Raw genomic sequence first — 14,017 nt, 5'->3', positions numbered from 1 at the left:
CTGCGGTCACTAGCCCCCTCGGGCATAAGACTACCGAGCAGCCATTTCCTGAGGAATCTTCCGGCTGAAGTAACCTCCATAGTCCACACTATCCAGTGGGCCTTGAGGACAAGGAGAGGAAAGGGATCTGGTCTACACTAGCAGAGCCCTGCTACATAAAATTAACCTTCACAGTGAACAACCCAAGAAACATCACAAAAAGTTTTTTTACTTTGTATAAACTCATACAGATAAGATTGCAGACTTCAAGTACTTCGCCCAATTGCCATGGAGAACAGCCCAGGTGTGCTTATATTACAGTGGGCTCCAGTCATCCTGTACATACCAGCACCCTCAGGTACTTTGCTAACTCACATTAGATGGTTCCTTTATCTAGAAATGGGAACGATGTATGGTGGCTCTGGAAGAGAAACAGGAATCTTTTCCTTCCAACCTGGAGGAGACAAGGGGCCCTGCCATCTTCTCCCTTGTAATTGGGTGAGATTTAACCCATTTTATGTGGCAGACTCAGAGGTGGAGATGGAAGGGAGCCATAAAGTCTGGCTGAAAAAATTGACTATCCCTATGGAATTGGGTTGAAAGGTATGACAACGTGTGTTCTGTGAGTTTAATACTTTAATACTCTCATTTGTATTTTCTTTTCTTTCTTTCTTTATTTTTGGTGAGGAAGATTGGCCCTAAGCGCACATCCATGCCAATTGTCCTCTCTTTGTATGTGGGATGCCTCCACAGCATGGCTTGATGAGCAGTGTATAGTGCCACACCCAGGATCTGAACCCACAAACCCCAGGCCACCGAAGCAGAGTGTGCAAACTTAACCACTCCACCACCTGGCCTGTCCCTCATTTGTGTTTTCTTGATGCTCTCTCTCCCTTAACGCCTAGTGAAGTTACGTTTGAAAATGTCAGCTTGACTGGTGGGAACTCCATGAGCCTCTTTTCTTGCATTTCTCCTTGCTGGGGTACCAAGGGTCAGATGCCCCCAGATGCCCCAGACTCTTCTTTGTTACTACTTTCTGTGAAGTTAGCAAATCTCTTCCCTTCTGGTTCCCAGCCACCTGCACCTTATGTTTCTATCTCTCTCTCACCCTCTCTCATATCAGATCATTTGTGTTCATCTATGTTTTTTCACACATACACACTGTATGAACTATGCTCACCCTGAAAGCAAGACTGAAAACCGTCTTTTCATCTCTAAAAAGTGCCACCCTTCAATGACAAGTATGAGTTAGCACTCAATGGATTTTAATTGCTCTTCTGATAATACTGAAAGTCTTTCATCCCACGATTTCCCCTTCTTATTGAGCACAAAAGAGCTTTCTCTACATACACAGATAGTTTTTATGAATAGTTCTCTCCACTATGTTTTACTCAGTTGAGGATTTTAGTCTATGCTTTTTAGTTCAAAATACTTTTAAATGCCTTTTGAGAATTCTTCTTTGACCCATGTGTTATTCAGAAGTGTGTTGTTTAATCTCCAATTATTTTGGGGTTTTCAAGCTATTTTTCTGTTACTGAGTTCTAGTTTAATTATATTTTGGTATGTAAGCATATTTGGTATAATTTCTATTCTTTTTTTAAAGATTGGCACCTGAGCTAACAACTGTTGCCAATCTTTTTTTTTGTTGTTGTTCTGCTTTATCTCCCCAAATCCCCCTGGTACATAGTTGTATACCTTAGTTGCACATCCTTCTAGTTGTGTCATGTGGGATGCCAACTCATCGTGGCCTGACAAGCAGTTGCCATGTCCGCGCCCAGGATCCTAATGGGCAAAATCCTGGGCCGCCGCAGTGGAACACACGGACTTAACCACTCGGCCACGGGTCCGGCCCCTCTATTCTTTTGAATTTGTGAGATGTGATTTATGGCTCAGAATGTAGTCTACCATGGTGAGTATTTCGTATGAGCTTGAGAAGAATGTGTCTTCTGCTGCTGTGGATGAACTATTCTATAAATGTCAATTAGTTCCAGTTGTTCAGCTCTACTATGTCCTTACTTATTTTCTCTCTGCTTAATCTGTCAATTACTGATAAACGGGTGTTGAAGTCTCCAACTGTGCTGGTGGATCATCTTTTTCTCCTTGCAGTTCAATCAGTTTTTGCCTCATATCTTTTGACACTCTGTTGTTAAGTGTATGTACATTAAGGATTGTTATGCCTTTGTGCAGAACTAACCCTTTTATCATCATGTAATGTCCCTCTTTATCCCTAATAATGTTCCTTGCTCTGAAGTTGGCTGCCTAAAATTTATTTTGCTGAAATTAATATTGCTTTGTTTTGATCAGTGTTACCATGATATATCTTTCTCTATCCCTTTACTTTTAATCTATATCCTTATATTTAAAGTGGGTTTCTTGTAGACAACATATAGTTGGGTCTTTGTTTTCCATTCATTCTGACAGTGTCAGTCTTTTAATTGGTGTATTTTGACCATTGAAATTTAAAGTGATTGTTGATATAGTTGGACTAGTGTCCACCATATTTGTTACTGTTTTTTAATTCATCACCCTGCTTTGTTTCTATTTTTGTCTTCCACTCTTTTTCTGCCTTCTCTGGTTTTAAATGAGGCTTTTATATGATTGTATTTTCTCTTCTCTCTTAGTATCAATTATACTTCTTTCTTAAAATTTTTTTTAGTGTTTGCCCTAGAGTTTGCAATATACATTTACAACTAATCCAAGTCCACTTACAAATAACATACTACCCCTTCATGGGCAGTGCCAAGTACTTATAATAACAAAATACTCCTAATCCGCCCCCCCATCCTTTAGAAAATTGCTATCATTCATTTCACTTATCCAGCAGCTATCATTACAAATACATTGTTGCAGTTATTATTATTTCGAACAAATTGCTATCTATTAGATCAATTAAGAATAAGAAAAATAGGGGCTGGCCCCGTGGCTGAGTGGTTAAGTTCACGCACTCTGCAGCAGGCGGCCCAGTGTTTCGTTAGTTCGAATCCTGGGCGCAGACATGGCACTGCTCATCGGACCACGCTGAGGCAGCGTCCCACATACCACAACTAGAAGAACCCACAACGAAGAATACACAACTATGTACCAGGGGGGCTTTGGGGAGAAAAAGGAAAAAATAAAATCTTTAAAAAAAAAAAAAAGAATAAGAAAAATAGAAGATTTTATTTTACCTTCATTTATTCCTTTTCTAATACTCTTCTTTTCTTTATGTAGATCTAAATTTCTGACCTCTATCATTTTCCTTATCTCTGAAGGACTTCTTTTATTATTTCTCACAAGCCAGGTCTACTGGAGACAAATTTCCTCAAATTTTGTTTGTCTGAGAAAGTCTTTATTTCTTCTTCATGTTGAATAAAAATTTTACTGGATACAGAATTCTAGATTGGTGATTTTTTTTATTTCAACACCTTAAATATTTCACTCTACTCTTTTCTTGCTTGTACAGTTTCTGGAGAGAAGTCCAATTGAATTCTTATCCTTGCTCCTCTATAGGTAAGGTGAAAATGAAAATACAACATACCAACACTTATGGTATGCAGCAAAAGTGCTCAGAGGTAAATTCATAGCTATAAATGCCTACATTAAAAATGATCTCAAGGGGCTGGCCCCACGGCCGAGGGGTTAAGTTTTCTCACTCCATTTCAGCAGCCCAGGGTTTTGCTGGTTTGGATCCTGTATGTGGACCTAACACTGCTCACCAAGCCACACTGAGCACTCTCACATAGCACAACTAGAAGGACCTGCAACTAGAATATACAATTATGTATTGGGGGGCTTTGGGGAGGATAAGAAGAAGAAGAAGAAAGAAGATTGGCAACAGGTATTAGTCAGATGCCAATCTTTAAAAAAGAAAAATCTCAAATCATTAACAACATTATACTTCAACATACCAGAAGAAGGAGAGCAAATGAAATCCAGAGTTAGCAGAAGGAAGGGCATCATCAAGATTAGAGTGGAGATAAGTGAAATAGAGAATAGAAAAATAATAGAGAAAATCAATGAAAACAAAAATTAGTTCTTAGAAAAGATCATCAAAATGGACAAAAATTAGGCAGACTGATGAAGAGAGAGAGGGAGAGGACACAAATAACTAAATCAGAAATGAAAGTGGTGACCTTACCTCTAATCTTGCAGAAATAAAAAGAATTGTTGGAGAATACTGTGAACAATTGTATACCAACAAATTAGATAATGTAGATGAAATGGACAAATACCTAGAAACACCAAAATTACCAAAACTGATTAAGAAGAAATAGAAAATTGAAACAGACCCATAACAACTAGAGAGACGGAATGAATAATCAAAAATCTCCCAGATGGTTGCCGAGGGCTTGGAAAAGAGGGGAATGGAAGTTATTGCTTCATGGATACAGAGTTTCAATTTGGAAATATGAAAAAGTTCTGGAGATGGATGGTGGTGATCATTGCAGGACAATGTGGATGTACTTAATGCCATTGAACCGTACATTTAAAAAAGGTTAAAATGGTAAATTTTACGTTATGCATATTTTACCACACAAAGAAATACATTTCCCAAATTGAAAATCCTTTTTAAAAAATTTCCCAACAAAGAAAAGTTCTGGATCAGATGGTTTCACTGGTGAATTTTACCACACTTTAGAGAAAAATTAATGCTAATTCTTCTCCAACTTTTCCTAAAAATAGAAGAGGGAACACTTCTTTGTTATGTGAGCTGCTATAATAGAATACCATAGACTGGGTGGCTTTTAAACAACAGAAATTTATTTCTCACAGTTCTAGAGGCTGAGAAGTCCAAGATCAAGGCACCAGGAGATTCTGTGTCTGGTGAAAGCCTGCTTCCTTCTTTAAGTAGTTGTCACCCCACTGTGTCCTCACATGGTGAAAGGAACCAGGGAGCTCTCTGGAGTCTCTTTTCAAAGGGCATGAATCCCATTCATGAGGGCTCCACCCTCCTAATTTAATCACTTCCCAAAGGCTCCACCTCCAAATACCATTACTTGGGAATTAGGTTTCAATATGTGAATTTTGGAGGACACAAACATTCAGGCTATAGCAACTTCTTAACTCATCTTCTGAGGCCAGCAGCTCTGATACCAAAGTAGAGAAAGACATCACAAGAAAAGGAAACTACATACCAATATCCCTTATAAATATAGATGCAAAAAATCCTCAACCAAATACTCGCAAGCTGAATCAAACAGAATATCAAAAGAATTATACACCACTATACACTATGACCAAGTGGGATTTATTTCAGGAATGCAAGGATGGTTCAACAAAAGAAAATTAACCAATGTAATATATCACATTAATAGAACATCTCAAATGATGAAAGTTATCATTTGAAAAACATCTAATGCTTTTTCATGGTAAAAACACCCAGAAAACTAGGAATAGAAGGGAACTTCCTCAACATAATAGGCATTCATGAAAAACCCACAGCTAATATCATAGTAAATGGTGGAAGAGTGAAAGCTTTCCCTCTAAGAGCAGGAACAAGACAAGAATGGCCACCCTCACCACTGCTATTCAGCATTCTACTGGAAGTTCTAGCCAGAGCAATTAGGCAAGGAAAAGAAATAAAAGGTACCCAAATTGGAAAGGAAGAAGAAAAACTATCTCTATTCTTAGATGACATGATCCAGTGGATAAAAAATCACAAAGAATCCACAAAAAATAAACTGCTAGAGCTAATAAACAAATTCAACAAAATTGTAAGGTACAAGGTACAGGATCAACTTTTTACCTGAAAAAGTACATCTAAAAAAAAAATCTATAGCTAACATCACGCTTAAATAGTGAAAGACTGTATGCTTTTTTCTTAAGATTGAGAACAATGCAAGGATGTCTGCTGTCAGGAAAGGCAGTCATACGCAGCTTCTGGCCCTTTGCATGGTTGTGCAAGATTGGCCTTGGGCCTGGAACATTTCCTTGCAAAGACATAAAGAGACCTCACAACCTGTGCAGGGCATATCTCTTTATTTGGGAATATCTTTCTCTGTTCCAGGCTTAACGTGTACTTTTTTGTTCTGCTTAAGTGTGTATGTCATATGCCACCTGACCAACCCCACTGCTACATCTGTTCCTGGAAGGGAGGTAATGGGGTCCTTTGCCTGCAGCGTAAGAGAGGTGTGGACCGACCATCTCCTTGTGTTTGCTGTGGGGTAAGCCTACTGACTATGGGGAACAGATACTCACGATTGAAGCTGATCTTGCTGTCTCTCTTCTCTATGTGAGTAAGGCATTATTCTATCCAGCATGAGTCATGTCTGTGAGTCATGTCTTTCTTGGCTACCCCAACACCTGTAGACCACGCAGTGGGTTGACATCCTGGGGTTGTTGCTTCTAGGCAACTGGTGTCACTTGCTGGACCTTTGCTCTCAGCATTCATGCTTATCATGCTTGACCTATTCAATATCATGCTTATGTCCTAGACAGTAAAATGAGACAATGTAAAGAAGTAAAAGACATATAGATTGGAAAGGAAGAAATAAAATGCCCCCATTCCCAAAAAACATGGTTTTCTACATAGAAAACCCCAGGGAATCTTTAAAGACAAAGCTCTTAGAACTTATAAGTAGTTTGGTAATGTCACAGGATAAAGGGTCAACAAACAAAATTAATCATATGTCTATGTGGACATCATATCAACTTGAAACCAAAAATTTTTAAATAATACCATTGACAATAACTCCAAAATAATGAAATACATAAGTATAAATCTGACAAAATATGTGCTGTATCTGTATCCCGAAATCTGCAAAATACTAATGAGAAAAATCAAAGAAGATGTAATTAAGTGGAGAGACATGTCAGGCACATGGATTGGATGACTCAACGTATTTAAGATGTCACTCATCCCCAAACTGAGCTACAGACTTACCACAATTCCTGTCAAAATATTAGCTTGATTTTTAGCATATATACAAACAAGTTGATTTTAAAATTTATATGGAAACAAAGGAACTAGAATAACCAAAAAAATTTTTAAAAGAAGAAATTTGGTGGATTCACATGACTTGATTTTAAGACATAAAACTACAGTAATCAAGACATATAGTATTAATGAAGGTATAGACATGTGCATCAATGCACAGAATAGAAAGTCCAGAAGTAGACTCACTCAACATGGCCAACTGATCTTTTGCAAAGATACGGAGACAATTCGCTAGAGAAAGGATAGTATTTTTCAACAAATGGTGTTGAAACAATTGGACATCCATAGGCAAAATAAAGAAAAAATGAACTTCAACCCAAACCTCACACCTTATACAAAGAGATACTGAAAACGGATATCTAAATGTAAAATGTGAAACTATAAAACTTCTAGAAGGAAGCATTGGAGAAAATCTTCATGACCTGGAGTTAAGCAAAAAGTTCTTAGACTTGACATCAAAAGTATGATCCATCAAAGAAAAAAATAGATAAACTGAACTTCACCAGAATTCAAAACTTTTGCTCTGTGAATGATAGTAAAATGTAAAGACAAGATAAAAGCTGGGAGAATATATTTGAATAACATATCCAAGAAAGGACATCTATCTAGAACATATGCAGAACTCTCAAAACTTAACATTAAGAAAATTAAACAACCCAATCTTAAAAATAGGCAATAGATTTGGGGGCTGGCCCAGTGGCATAGTGGTTAAGTTCGCACACTCTGCTTTGGTGGCCTGGGGTTCACAGGTTCGGACACCAGGCGCAGACCTAGCACCCCCGCGTCAAGCCACACTGTGGCAGCATCTGACATAAAATAGAAGATTGGCAGAGATGTTAGCCCAGGGCCAATCTTCCTCACAAAAAGAAAAAGTGATAGATTTGAATATATATTTCACCAGTAAGCTCATAAAAAGATGCTCAGCATCATTAGCCATTAGGGTGTGATGACAGAGGGACAAAGGAGTTGTTTTGGGCTGATGGAACTCTTCTGCATCTGACTATCATGGTATTTACACAAATCAATACATGTGTTAAACCTATAAAAACTCAATTTTACTGTATTTTAATTTAAAAGTAGAAATTTACAATTTTACCAAAAAATAAGTAAAACTCCTATGTCTTCCCACCAAAGGTGACATACGTTTTGTTTCTTTAACCAAAGTCTAATTTCTCTGTGATGTCTCTTCAGATGTCAGTGTTTTACCTATATTTAAAAATGACAGAGCTTATCAGTTTTACCTACGTTGGTACCTGCTGCTGCAGTTGTCACAAGATTTGATACTCATGGTGAGGGCTGTGAATGGTGAACTTATCCTTTTCCCACATTGCTAGCATATTTCAAAAAATATCCATTATCCATTATTAAAAGAGGGATTGCGGGTTGGGGTTAGGGTTAGGTTTGGGTGAAACTCGTCGTACCTGAGAGGGGAGGGAGCTGAGCAGGGAGTGTTTACAGAGAGCGCGGGAATGGTCCACATTTGGCCGTTTTATCCTGGGGAGCAGGACCTGGACCCGTGTTTGTTTGACAGGAGGAATAATGAGAGTTTTCATTTTATTCTTTATACTTTGCTGTATTTTTCAAATTTTCAATTAAAAAATGTGCTCCTTTTATAATAGAAAAAGTGAGTGCTTAAAAAGGAAGATAGTGAAGTTTGGCTTCATAAACTTTTAGAGCAGGTGGACTTCCTATCTGTGGCCACGTATGCCTGAGTTTGCAATTCGTTTTGCTGGTGCTCTCATGAAGAATGATGCTGCCCTGCCACCTAGTGGCCACACGGCAGGAGCGCCTTCCAACCAGCATTTCAATAAAGCAAACATCTGTTTTATCAAGTTTGAAGAAGACAACAAATAAACAGAGTTCTAGGTAAAACTTTGATGTGGTTGAAACCTAATTGGTACCAGATACAGATGAAGTATTCTGTTTTATGGTACTATCTCATCCTTTTGGCATCATCAAGGGACATAGCTTCTCTGCTCAAAGCTTAACTCTTTACGAACTACACAAAAATTAAATGAACATTCTTACTCTTTTCTCAAACAGAGTATATTGAACACAACAACCTTTCCTTTAGATCTCATGGTCTTTTTAAACAATATCTCCATCATCAGGAAGAGCCCAGGTTTAGTTGTGGCTTATCAGTAAATCTAGGGCATAGTGTGGGAGTTTCTTATTGTCACGTCCTGTTGGTTTGCTAAGGCTGCCATAACACAGTGTCACAGATGGGCTGCTTTAAAAACAGAAGTTTGTCGTCTTGCAGTTCTAGAGGCTGGAAGTCCGAAATCAAGATGTCGCAGGGTTGATTCCTTCTGTGAGGAAAGGATCTGTTCCATGCTTCTCTCCTCAGCTTGCGGATGGCCATCTTCTCTCTGTGCCTCTTCACTTCATCTTCCCTTCATATGGATCTCTGTGTCCAAATTTCCCCTTTTAATGAAGACCCCAGTCATACTGGATTAGTGCCCACCTAATGACTTCAGTCATTATTGATTACCTCTGTAAAGACCCTATGTGCAAATAAGGTCACATTCGGAGGTAGCAGGAGTTAGGACTTCAACATATGAATTTGAAGTGGGGGTGCTCGGTTCACCCCATAACACCTCCTCATGTTACATTTCAGTAGGAGACCAGTCAGCTTCAGGTTGGTACCTGCAAATCCCTACCTCCTTGTTTCTTCCTATCTTCCTTATCATCCCACTCAATGCTTTTAAAGCTTGAAGCATATTAGAGTTATCTGAAGAATTTAAAAAGTTTCTAATCCTAGACCCCACCGCTAGACCAACTGAATGAGAATTACAGACGAAAATATGCAGGGAAATCTAACCCAAGAAAGAGGGATCAAGGAAGGCTTCAGATAGGAGACGATTCATTTGCTGAATTTTGAAAAATGAATGGAAATAATTGAGACAGAAAAGAAAAAAGGATGTAGAGAAGAACATTGTGAGCAAAGATGTAGAGGTGACAAACTGCACGGATGGGCTGGCAGGGTTTGTGTGTGTCTTGACTGGGGTCACATTCAGGGGCACAGGAGCATCCTTGCATGCACCTGTTGCTGTGGGACAAACTTCCAAGCAAGAGGTGCTGGGGGATGAAGCTGAAGAGGCAGGCAGGGGCCAGGCCAAGGGTGGACTTGTGCATCTTGCTAAAGGGCTTCAATTTCAGCATTTCAGAAAGGGAGACTTTAGACCTACCACAACCATGATTACTCAACTCACTCCTGACCATCCTGTCCTAGCCTCCTTGATTTGGCTGCCCTCCTGTCAGCTGAATCACAATTCTGATTCGACTTTTGTAAACAATAACAAGTGTGAGTTGACCATTACAAAGGACGCTATTATCAATTCCAAAGCTACCATGGATAGCGATCAGTCAGGCTATAAACATACCCTGTTATACAGAATGTACTTCAGTATGCATGGTCATATCCACACAGACAGAGGTTTTCCAAAACATGGAAATTTCCTCATTATATAGACTTGGATATCATAATGACAGTTTAATAAAATGAAATTCTGAGTTGTCCCTTCTATTGCTAAGTTTTCCTTAAGAAAAGTAACTTTCAGAAGGTAAGCAAGAAAAACACCTTGGTTTCAGGAGATTAGAATATATTCAGCAAAATGAACACAGTGATATAAATGATATACAAATGCTCCTTTCTGGCTTTCCTGTGACCCCTGTTATTGGAGATCTGATTGGCAGGTATTTCCACAATTAATTGATTCTGTAAAATTCGGCAAGTCTTACTCCCCTCTACCTCAAGAATTGCATGACTGCCCAGTTTGTAAATACCAATATGACAATATCCTTTAAATGTTTTGGAAGAGTCTATGAAATAAAAGACAGGGTTATGTAACTTATAGTACTTGATTTCAAATATTTATGTATAAATTATTGATGCCTGTTTTAAGAACTATTTTTGCCAAATTCACAAAGTATGTCAATACATGAATGCCATAATCTGAGTGTACGTGCTGACTGTCTTCCGCTTGGCCCTCAGGATCCACTCTCCATGGTTTGCCATCCAGCCCTGGACCCAGGAGGCCTGACCTATGTAGATGGCTTCAAGAGTTTCCTTTGGCTTCCGGCTTCAGGTTGGGTCCAGTCAATGGAAGTGCAGGTTATTAGCAGAAGACCCTTAGGTGGCAGGAGAATGGAGGCAGATATTTATTGTCCCAGCTTCCTTCCTGCTGGGTTCCTGACAAGTGTGCTCTGAACCTAGCCAGAGGCCATAGCTCCTGCCAGGTGGACCCTCCACAGAGCTGCCTCCCCAGGCTATGTGACCATTAGCCTTCATGCTTAGAGGTAATAACTGCCCCTGAGGTGGCAAACCTTGGGGGAATGGCACCATCACTTGTTACCTTCCCTAAACCATGCCCACACACTTTAAGTAGTCCTTTCTGTTAAATTCTCCTCCAAGTATCCAATGTGAGTTTTCCATTTGATTTTTGCCAACACCTTGAATGCTGAAGTGTGTTCACTCTTTGCCTTTGTGTGAACTAAGCATATGGCAAAAAGTGCTAACACAATCTCGATTGTGTGGAGAAATTCTGTACTCTCAAACTGCTTTATTAATATGTCTCATCTTCCTTTTCTTTAAGAAGAAACCAAAGCTCCAGTTTCCAGCCAGCTCTAAATCTCTCTTGAGGTCAGCTTGCCCGCAGTCTGTCAGGATTCAAGGGGTGATTGCTACTGTTCGGGTTGGACATTTTACAATCCATATGCAGCCTCCATCCCCTAGAATATGTGAACTAGAAAGAGGACAGATATTCTTATGATTGTTATTGAAAAATTATTAAGTAATTTTTTTCTTTTGTGTCCTTTTCCCTCGTAGGCAACTGGTCCTCTCACCATAACCTTTTATTACACATACACACTCTGTCGCATTAAAAGGCTAGACTCTAGAAGCCAGAGACATAAAAGCTTAACCTCTCATAGTTAAAAAAATATATAAATGTTATGGACTGAATTGTGTACCCTAAAAATTCACATGTTGAAGCCATAACCCAACAATGTGGCTCTATTTGGAGATATAAATTTTAGAAGGTAATTAAGGTTAAATGAGATCATAAAGGTCGGGGCCCTAATCTGATAGTATTAGTGGTCTTATAAGAAGAAGAGATCACACTTTGTCTCCCTTCCTGTCTCCCTGGCCCCCTCCCCCCACACCACCGCCGTCCCCACCGCGTGAGGACACAGCGAGAAGGTAGTTGTCTACAAGCCAGAAAGAGGGTTCTCATCAGGAACTGAACCAGCCGGCACCTTGATCTTGGACTTCCCAGCCTCCAGAACTAAAGAGAAATAAATATCTGTTGTTTAAGCCTCCAAGTCGATAATGTTTTGTTATAGCAACCCGAACTGACTAAGACTAGTGTATGTTTTATTTATGTGTATTGCAAATACAGAAAAAAATCCCATAATAGCAGTTACAATGAAGAGAACCACTGTTAATCTAGTTGGCATATTTGCTTCCACTCCAACCTCCCTTTTTTTTTTTGAAGAAATCTCATAGTGGTTTAATTTTTCATTAAATTGATAGATGCTCAGATATGAAAATTTAGAGAGTGCCTCCAAATGCAAAACTGCAAATAAAAATGTCACATCACATCCCACTGTCCAGAAGTAATCATAGTTATTATTAGGTGAACATCGTTTTACACAACTTTCTGATCCCATATGTGATTGCAGAAATAGCTAGAGAGGAAGAAAAACTTTTGTAAAAATGGGACTAGGTTATTATAATTGATGTTTCTTCATTTGCTGTTTGCCCTTAGGACCATTTATAGCAGCTTCAGTTGGTTGCTTTTTAGTATTTTTCACCAATTTCACAGGGGCTGGGGTCAGTGGAACTCCTCGCACTGTCATGCCGGAAGTCAATCTGTTAGACAGGGGCAGTTTTGAGGCAGTCTTTGAAGTTTTTTTGACCCCAGAAAGGCTCTTCTTAACTGTCTCTTTCCCTGGTTCTCTCTGGTGAACTAGCTGGCCTGTGGTTTAGTTTGTTCTGATTACTTAAGAGGAGCTACAAGCAACCTTTTAATTGCTTTACACCAAAATCTCCATTGTTTTTTTATTTCAAATTCTCATGAAGTCGCCTCTTAGCTTTTTTTTTTTCTCTAGACGTCTGCTTTTTTTTTTTGGTGAAGAAGGAGACTTTTTTTTTTGGTTAGCTGAGCTAACACCTGTTGTCAATCTTCCTCTTTTTTTTTTTTTTCCTCCCCAAAGCCCCAGAATGTACTTATATATCCTAGTTGTAGGTCATTCTAGTTCTTCTATGTGGGATGCTGCCACAGCATGGCTTGATGAGCAGTGCCTAGGACCATGCCCAGGATCTGAACTGGTGAACCCCAGGTCACCAAAGTGGAGCGCATGAACTTAACCACTCCACCACTGGGCCGGCCCCAAGTATGAAGTTTTTTATTAGCCTTTTCCCTGAAAACTCATGGACAATGTATATAAAGTGGTGATTTCCTGGTTTCACAATTTCTCTTAAAATAATTTTACAATTTCCATCTTAACAAAGAGAGCAAGTACAATTCTGAGTCCACAAACTCAGATGTGTAAGAAATAACATTTATTGTCACTAAATTTATCTGAATCCTTCTCCAAGCCTCCCTTGTGTTCAGCTGGCAAGAAATCCATTCTGTTATTATGGTGCTTCCCTCCTCCAGGGCTGTCAGAGGCCCAAAGTCTAACATAGTAGCAGATTATTGGAAATGGGGGTGAGGGGAGTCCCTTAGTCATCACTCAGAGTCTCCCTATGTTCATTTTCACAACTTCCTGTATCCTGATTGCTCTGCTGCTTCTGTGCCCCATGTGCAGGGTGTGAGAATCATGGGCAAGGCTGGGAGGCCCAGACTAGGACCACTCTCACCTGAGGCTCCAATTTTGGGGATTTTGCCATATCTCTAGGACATGATTATAAAATGTGTCAACTTCCCCTCTGATCACAGGCCTCTGACTATAGACCTTAGATTTCTCTCCAGCCTAAGCAAGACATCTTTCTTTTGGATCTCAAAGGAACCTCTTTTTCCCCCTCTGTCTCAACGAGACTTGAAATAAACTCTTTAAAATTGAGTGTAGGTGTTTATAAAAGGCCCCTGAGTTCAAAGAACTTCTTCCTTACACCTT

Source organism: Equus quagga, chromosome 9, assembly GCF_021613505.1.
Source record: "Equus quagga isolate Etosha38 chromosome 9, UCLA_HA_Equagga_1.0, whole genome shotgun sequence".
NCBI lineage: Eukaryota > Metazoa > Chordata > Mammalia > Perissodactyla > Equidae > Equus > Equus quagga.
The sequence above is the reverse complement of the archived record's forward strand: the minus strand, read 5'-3'. Positions refer to the sequence as shown.